Below are 7,520 nucleotides of genomic sequence, written 5' to 3' on the forward strand. Positions count from 1 at the left end.
GTGGATACAGCATCTAACTCAGCCCAGGGCTTTTCCACCAGAGCCTTGGAGGACACCTCGGATCTGGGCCTGGCTCGTGGGAGTCTTCCCTTGTGGCTCAGCAGTAAAGAACCCGCCCACCAGTGCAGGAGACGTGTGTTTGATCCCTGGGTCGGGAAGATCCCCTGGAGGAGGAAATGGCAACCCACTCCAGTATTTTTGCCTGGAAAATCCCATGGACAGAGGAGCCTGGTGGGCTACAGTCCATGAGGTCACAAGGAGTTGGACATGACTTAGCCACTAAACAATAACAACTGGCTTCTGGGAGGGCTGGGTTTGGCTCAGGTGTCTCCCCTAAATTGATGTTTTGGGGCCCAGCCTGCTTGGGGCCTGGGGGGAGGTTTGTTTCTGATTGCTGAAGGCACTGCCGTGTCAGGGGAAGGTTAGCTCCCACCCTGGTGTTCAGAATTGCTCACCAGCCTCCCATGGCCCCCAGCCGAGGTGCCTGTACAAGAGCCTCCCCATCCCCACTGCTCCTTGGCTTCCCACTGGAGCCCCCGTGGCTCAGGCCATCGGCCTGCTCACAGCCAGCTGCCATGGAACAGGAGTCTGTGTGCCGGGCCTGAGTCTCTAAGACAGGTTTTAGAGCCCAGAAGAATGGTGGAGTTTGGGAGGGAGTAGATCTTTACATCAGACGGGTCCTAGGGACTACTTGACCAGGTCTCCTGATTATCCTGAAGGGGAAATTGAGGACCAGATTGGGGCAGTGACTTGCTTAAGGCCAGTTGATGAGTCCAGGACAATCCAGGATCTCCCAGCAGGCTCCAACCTGTTCTTCCCATAGCCCACACCTCGTCTGGGCCTAGAGCTCGGCACAGCTCAGCACAGCAGCCCACACCGGCCCAGGCGCCTGCCTGCCCCTCCCCAGAGGGCTTGAGTTGCACAAGAAGAGGCCCCAGGCTTCTCGTCAGGGTGCAGTTTTTAAAGCTGAGGTTCAAAGAGGGTAAGTAATTTTCCCAAAGTCACACAGTAGGCTATTGACAGAGCTTGGCTTTAGTTGCCTTTCTGAGTCCTCTTCTACACCCCAGTAGAGTGACTTTCTTCATGCTGGTGGTGTCCAGTCCCTCTTAGACCACTCGTCTTCCTTCCATCTTGCAGGGGTGGGGGTGGTATCTAGAAACCTTTAGGTGAGAGGAGGCTGGAGCAGGGCCTGGTGAAATGCGGGCTGGGCAGCCGGAAGGCGGAGCATGGGCCCCACTAGCTCTCCTGCCCTCCTCCTCCTTTGGCGTTTTGGGGCCTCAGAAGGTCCATGCTGGCTGGGCTTTGCAGGCATGCTTCTCAGATGCCCAGTGGCATTGCCCTGCACAGACTCATCCTGATGCCAGCCATGATGCCTGCTACCATGCTGACGTGCAAGGCTCCAACCACCCAGTGATTGAGGGTTCCAGAGGGTGATGGGGAAGGAAGTTCATCTTAGAACTAGATCCTGGCATCTTGATATGGCACATAAACTTGCCCCCATATAGATTAGTCTAGCCTAGAACCCCACTCCTCTGTGGGGCCGAGGACATCTCTGTCTAGGAGAGAGAAAGACTGTGGGATGCAGGTGGCGGGACTGGATGAGTTGAGTGCTCCCACTAGGCTAGTAGTGGGAAGCCTCACAAAGCAGCCTCTTTTCTCTGGCCATCATGACCTTGAGGGTCCATGAGGTGTTAGGGAAGGGGGGCAAGTGGACACTGGATGCTCTGCTTGGCAACTCAGGATTCCATGGGAGGGGCTTTCCCTTTTGCCTCATTGGCAAATCACCTTTGTCCTGACCGTAGCTGTCTCTGCTTCTCAGCTGTGACAAATTCCCTGTGAACAGGTGGCGTGAGGACTAGGAACTGTTTGCCTCAACAGATTGAAAGCCCCCTGTGGGCAAACGGACAAATGAAGAGGGTGGGTTCCGCTTGGAGGGAAAGTATATGTCACAGCTGATGGCCAAAAAGTGGTTAGGGCTGTGGCCACAGGGGAGAGGGATTAGCCTTGTCCTGTTCTGCCCCAGGGTGAAACATTAGAGCTGGCAGACAGAGGCGGGTATAGATCCAGCGTAAGTCAGAGCTGTGCAGAGGGTTGAGTTTCTTTGAGGTAATGAGATCTCGATCCCGGAAGGTCTTCAAGCCTAGCTTGGGGGTGTTGTCCAGAAGATGCATATATTAGGGCATACTTTTAGATGCTGTCTAAACTTACTGGCGATGTCCCTCTGCCGCTGTCATCTTAGGATTCAAATGACAGATGTGGGATTAACTCTTGCTTGGCTGAAGATGAACAGGACACACACAAGGGCAAACTCTGTCCTGTCTGGCTGCCGTGTTCCTGTCGTGCTCTATCCCAGGCTGCCTCTGCATCCTTCTACCTGCCTGCCCTGGCCATCTTTACTTGACTTAGCAATGGTGGGGAGAGGGCAGGTGGCAAAACCCTATTCACAGTGGGAAATAGGCTGGGAGAGGGTGGAAATTTGGAGTTAGGAACCCTCAGGAGCTTCCTTCCAAAGATCACACCAAGCCTAACTTGAATGCTTGGTCCTCCAGCAGGGGCGGAGTATCCCTTGTCCTTCAAGCAAAACTGCAGAAAATGGTGACAATCCTTTCCCCCTCCTCCCTTCACCCTCCCAACTTTGCTATAGTCTTCAGCCTCCCCATCCTTGTCTCATAGCATGTTCAAATGCATACGGCAGGAATACTGGAGTGGGTTGCCATGCCCTCTTCCAAGGGATCTTCCCAACCCAGGGGTCGAACCCATGCATCTCCTGCATTACAGGTGGATTCTTTACCACTGAGACATTGAGAAGCTCAGGTGGGTTCATATCCAGCCTCAGAGGGCTTGGATGGTGGGGCCGGGTTGGTTGCAGGGATGAGTGACAGTTGGCTAGGCTAATAAGGATGATCACTTTTTACTGAGTAGCCACTCTGTGCCTTGCTCTGAACTCAGTATTCTGTGTGCATCAGCTGACTTAATCCTCAGGACAACTCCCCCAATATGCATTCTTTTCTCACTTTTACAGATAAAGAGACCAAGGTTCTGTTATACAAAGTATGTGTACATTCAAGGTGACACAGCTAGAAAATACTAGCAAAGAATTCAAACCCAGGGTGGAGCGATGCCAAAGCCATCACATCAGACTGTGAGAGGGCAGTGGACCAGCCTCTTGCAGCCCAGAGACCTGGGAGTGGGTGGGGGAAGGGCGACTCGGAGCCAGTCTCAAAATGACTGTAGACAACAAGAGGTGGGCAAAAGTGTTTGGAAGCAGAGGCAAAGCCTCCCCACTGGGATGTTTGGGATGCCCCAAACATCCCACCCTGACTGGCCTGGCCCTTGACCCCACAGCTCTGTGCAAACAGCTCTGGCCTCTGCCGGCCACCCTCTCCTCTCTTGGTTTCTGAAAATCTATGAAAAATTTTCTTCACCTGCTGACCAGTTGCCTCTATCGTTACCCCTCCTCCTCGGCCTGTATCTCACTCCAACTTCCCCAGGCGACCCTTCACTCCGGGCAGACTCTCTCCATGCTGCTTCCCTTCCTCTTGGCCAAATCCTGACCTTCTGTCCCTGTCATAGCTCTGCTCCTACCCCATGCCCTCCCTTTCCCCTCATTTTACAAGATCCACTGCTCCTGCACTAAAATGTTCATAGCAGACGGGATCAGAACATCCAGGGAGCCTTGCCTGGCGCTCTGTTCCATTTTATGCTCCTGGTTTGGTCAGTCTGTCCCAGTGCCCAGCTCAGTGGCAGGACCAGGTCTAGGGTTCTGGGAGGACATCTGGCCATTCAGCTGACAAGGCAGTCTCCCTGCGATCAGTGACCACCTTCCCGATGCCTCCGACCCCCAGCCCTCCTGAACCCCCATCCTCCCTTGATGGGAAGGCAGTGAGGAGGCATGGTAACCCCTGAAGCAGAGAGGTAAACACAGCTCTGGGGTGCTGGGCAGGGTGGCAGAGACCTTGCCGTGGGGCTTCACACCCCACCCCAAAGTGGCCCAGAATAAAGGGATGCCCAGGACTCACCCCATCTCTGAGTTGCTGTGAGGGAAGCAGAGCCTGTTCCTGGAAGAGGGCACACACCCCTCTCCAGCTTAGGATAGTCCGGTGAGCATCTCTCTGGTCAGGATATTTCAGCTTCCTCCTCTCTCTGCCCTCCTCCTCCCAATGAGCTCATCTGTCTGGGGCTCCCCACCCCCTTTGCCTGAGAGGATGTTTGGAAAGAACCTGGCAGAAAACAGAAAAAGAGGAAGGGAGGGATGGAGGGGGTGGCTGCCTACCTGCCTGCATCCAGAGCCCTTAGAAAGTGGAGATGCCTGAGAAGGGTTCAGGAAGGGTTTATCTCCACCCCAACTCAGATGCCCGGTGGGCTGGGGATCAGCAGGCAAGGTGGCCAGTACTGGTTCCTTGCTGGACTGCTGAGCCACGTGCCTGCGGGTTGGTTAGGTACACTCTGTCGGGTTAACCCCCTCAGCACCTGCCAAACTTCAGCGGATGCTGAGACTGTGGCTGGGGCAAGCCGGCAGTGAGTTGGGGGTGGGGGCAGAATAGTAAGGATGGGCAGCGAATAGACCGAGGTACACTAGAAAGAGGTTCCCAAATGTCTGTCCAGGTCACATCCACTCTACCCCAACCCCAGAGGCAGAAGGATTTGGGGGCATTCAGCTTGAAGTTCATGCAGAGCTTCCTGGCTCCTGCAGTCCCGCGGTCCTGAGGTTGGGGCTCTGTTTATAACCGGGGGTTATAAGCTCTGGGGTGTTGATGCAAGTGGTCCATGGTTGGTGGGAGAGGCTGTGAAGTGGAGGGCTTGGGGGGCTCCCTGCAGAGCCCCTCGTCCTCTGCCTCTAAGAGCCGAGTCAGCAGGGTTGCCCTCCAGCCCCGTTACCTGCAATGCCCGGACAGGAGCCGCGAGGGCTTGTGGGGGAGCGGGGGAGGCGAGCGGGAGGCAAGGGCGAGAGGGGAGCCGGGGGGGTGGAGGGGGGCGGCTCCCTGCCAAGTTCTCTTTACTTAGAAGGAACTCCTCTTAAAATAGCTCTGGAGACCTCACCAGATCTCTCCCTTCCTCCCCTGCCGGGGTCTTGGCTCGCTTTCTGAGAACAGATAGGGGATGGAATCTTCCATCACCACCCCCTACCCCCCACCGTGGAAGGTGGGACCGCGCCCAGGGGTGCGTGCCTTCCCGGGTAAGAGCATCTCCCGGAAGGCTTCGAGCCAGAGCTTTAACCCCCGTTCCTGCCCGGGCCATGTCCCCACCACACTCTGACACTCTGACCCTCATCTCGTGCTTGCGCCCCCTTCCTAGCTCCCATCTTGCTCCCGGGAGGGCCGGGGGTGGGGGCCGAGAGCAGGAACTGAGAGAGGCTCGCCTATCTCAGAGAAGACTGTTGGACTAACTGCCTCAAAGAACCGCTTGAACCCTCCCCCCGTCCCCCCTCCCCCACCCCCCTACATAGAAAAAAAATCCTTTCCCCTTAAATCTAGGCCCTATCTCCTCCCACCTGATAACAGCTCCCTGACAGCTCCTTGGCCCAGGGCCCAATCCCTCTATGCCTCCCTGAAAACTTGCTCTTCAGGGTATTTCTGAGCCAAGCCGCCTAAGACCTGAGGGTGCAGGAGCCCACCCTCAGGAATCCACCCTGCTGGGTGCAGGTGGGGGCTGTGTCCCAACTGCCATCCTGCCTTCTAGGACTTCCAACAGAAGGAGGAGGAGGAGGAGGAAAGAGCCAAGGTACCTGCCCATCTCCCTCCCAGACCCCAGACTGGGGCTCTTGAGTTGGATGAAGGGGGTTTATGTCAGGGAGGGCTCTGCAAAGAAGTAGCTTTCTAAAGGTGGGACAGAGGAATTCTGACTTTTGCTTGCCCTCTCCCCTGGCATCCCTGGATGGATCAATCGATGGACTAGGGTTTTGAGAATTTTTGAGGAAAGTGCTCTCTAAATGTAAAATTCCTCTAGCCGCTAATGCATCTCTCAAACACTTTTTCTGCCCAGTTGTGGAGCCCTCCTGATGTTCTTTAGAGGAGAGCTGGGGGTGTGGAGGGAGGGAATCAAATAATGGGCTAGATTCTAATTCTGACTTGAAGAATCACTTTCTCTGTGACCTTGGCCCACACATCTTACCTCTCTGCGCCTGTTTTTTCATTTGGGAGGCGTATGGATTTTGTAAAGACCCTTCCGGCTCTACGAATTGGTGAGCAGAGATGCAGCTGAAAAGGTGGAGGGCATGGAGGAAACTGGCACATTTTCGGGTCACCAGGATCTAGAGATACCCAGGGAGCTCTGTCCCCTCCCAACCCCCTTCTCTGGGCAGGGGTCACGTTCCTTCCCTTTGGCTCACCTCCTGACTCACCTCAGGCTCCAGCTCCTGAGAAACATAACCCCTGCTGTAAAAATAAATTGAGCAGCGAGGAGGCCTGGCCCTGTGGATCTAGTGTCTGGAACCTCCTGGCAAAGGAGGGGGTGAACGTGCAAACTTGGAGACAGAAAGAGGCTTAGACTTTTTAGGGCCCCAGACCTCTTTGAGAATAATAAGAGCTAAAATGTACTGGGAGCTGACCCTGTGCTTAGAACTCTATTAGCATTTTACATGTGATAATAGCTCATCCAGGGCTTCCCTGGTGGCTCAGTGGTAAAGAATCTACCTGGCAACCAGGAGATGCAGGTTCAATCCCTGGGTCAGGAAGATCCCCTAGAAGAGGAAATGGCAACCCACTCCAGTATTCTTGCCTGGGAAACCCTGGACAGAGGAGCCTGGTGGGCTGTAGTCCATGGGGTTGCAGAGGAGTCAGACACAACTTAGAGACTAAAGGACAAACAACAACATCTCATCCAGTCTCCATAGGTCTACATCTGATGTCTGTGATGCTTGGGGTGAGCACACAAATGGAAATTACATATATGTCTAAATATAAGTTAAGAATCAAGATAAAAAAGTGTGGAAACTTACCTATTATCTTCTGTCTTTGATGGATTTTTCTCAGTCTTAATTTTAAGGCCAGGGCCCAAAGCCATTCCCTGGTCCACTCTTCCCTGGTCCTTGGAGGATAGGGTCTCTGATGCATGTCTGGATGTCAGGTTCCACCTGAATGTCAAGTTCCATCCACTCCCCACCCTCTGCAAACAGCTGCCCTTTGCCCTCTCCCCAGGCCTGTGGGTACACATTCTGCACGGGCAGCTCCTAAGAGGATGGGCCCAGGGAAGAGGCTTGCTCAGAATTGGGTCATTTGAACAGAGAATTCCATGATCTCAGGTGTCTGGAGCATGGTCTAGAAGATGAGGTGTAGGGATTACCCTTCCCTGCTGTCCCAGGAACCACTTTTCCAGTGAGGAGGAGGGGGTGTGATCAAAGGAGGGCCAGAGTGAGACCCTCCAAACTCAGCAGCCCAGGGCTGAGGCCCCTGTTGCCCAGGTCTAAGGGTGGCATTGCCCTGAACAATTTCACGAGGTAAATATCACTTTCATCATATTTCAAATGAGGTTTCTGCAGAAGATTGCATAACTTGCTCAAGGTCATCCAACAATAAGCTGGA

The sequence above is a fragment of the Bos mutus genome, chromosome 15 (genome assembly GCF_027580195.1).
Source record: "Bos mutus isolate GX-2022 chromosome 15, NWIPB_WYAK_1.1, whole genome shotgun sequence".
Taxonomy (NCBI): Eukaryota; Metazoa; Chordata; class Mammalia; order Artiodactyla; family Bovidae; genus Bos; species Bos mutus.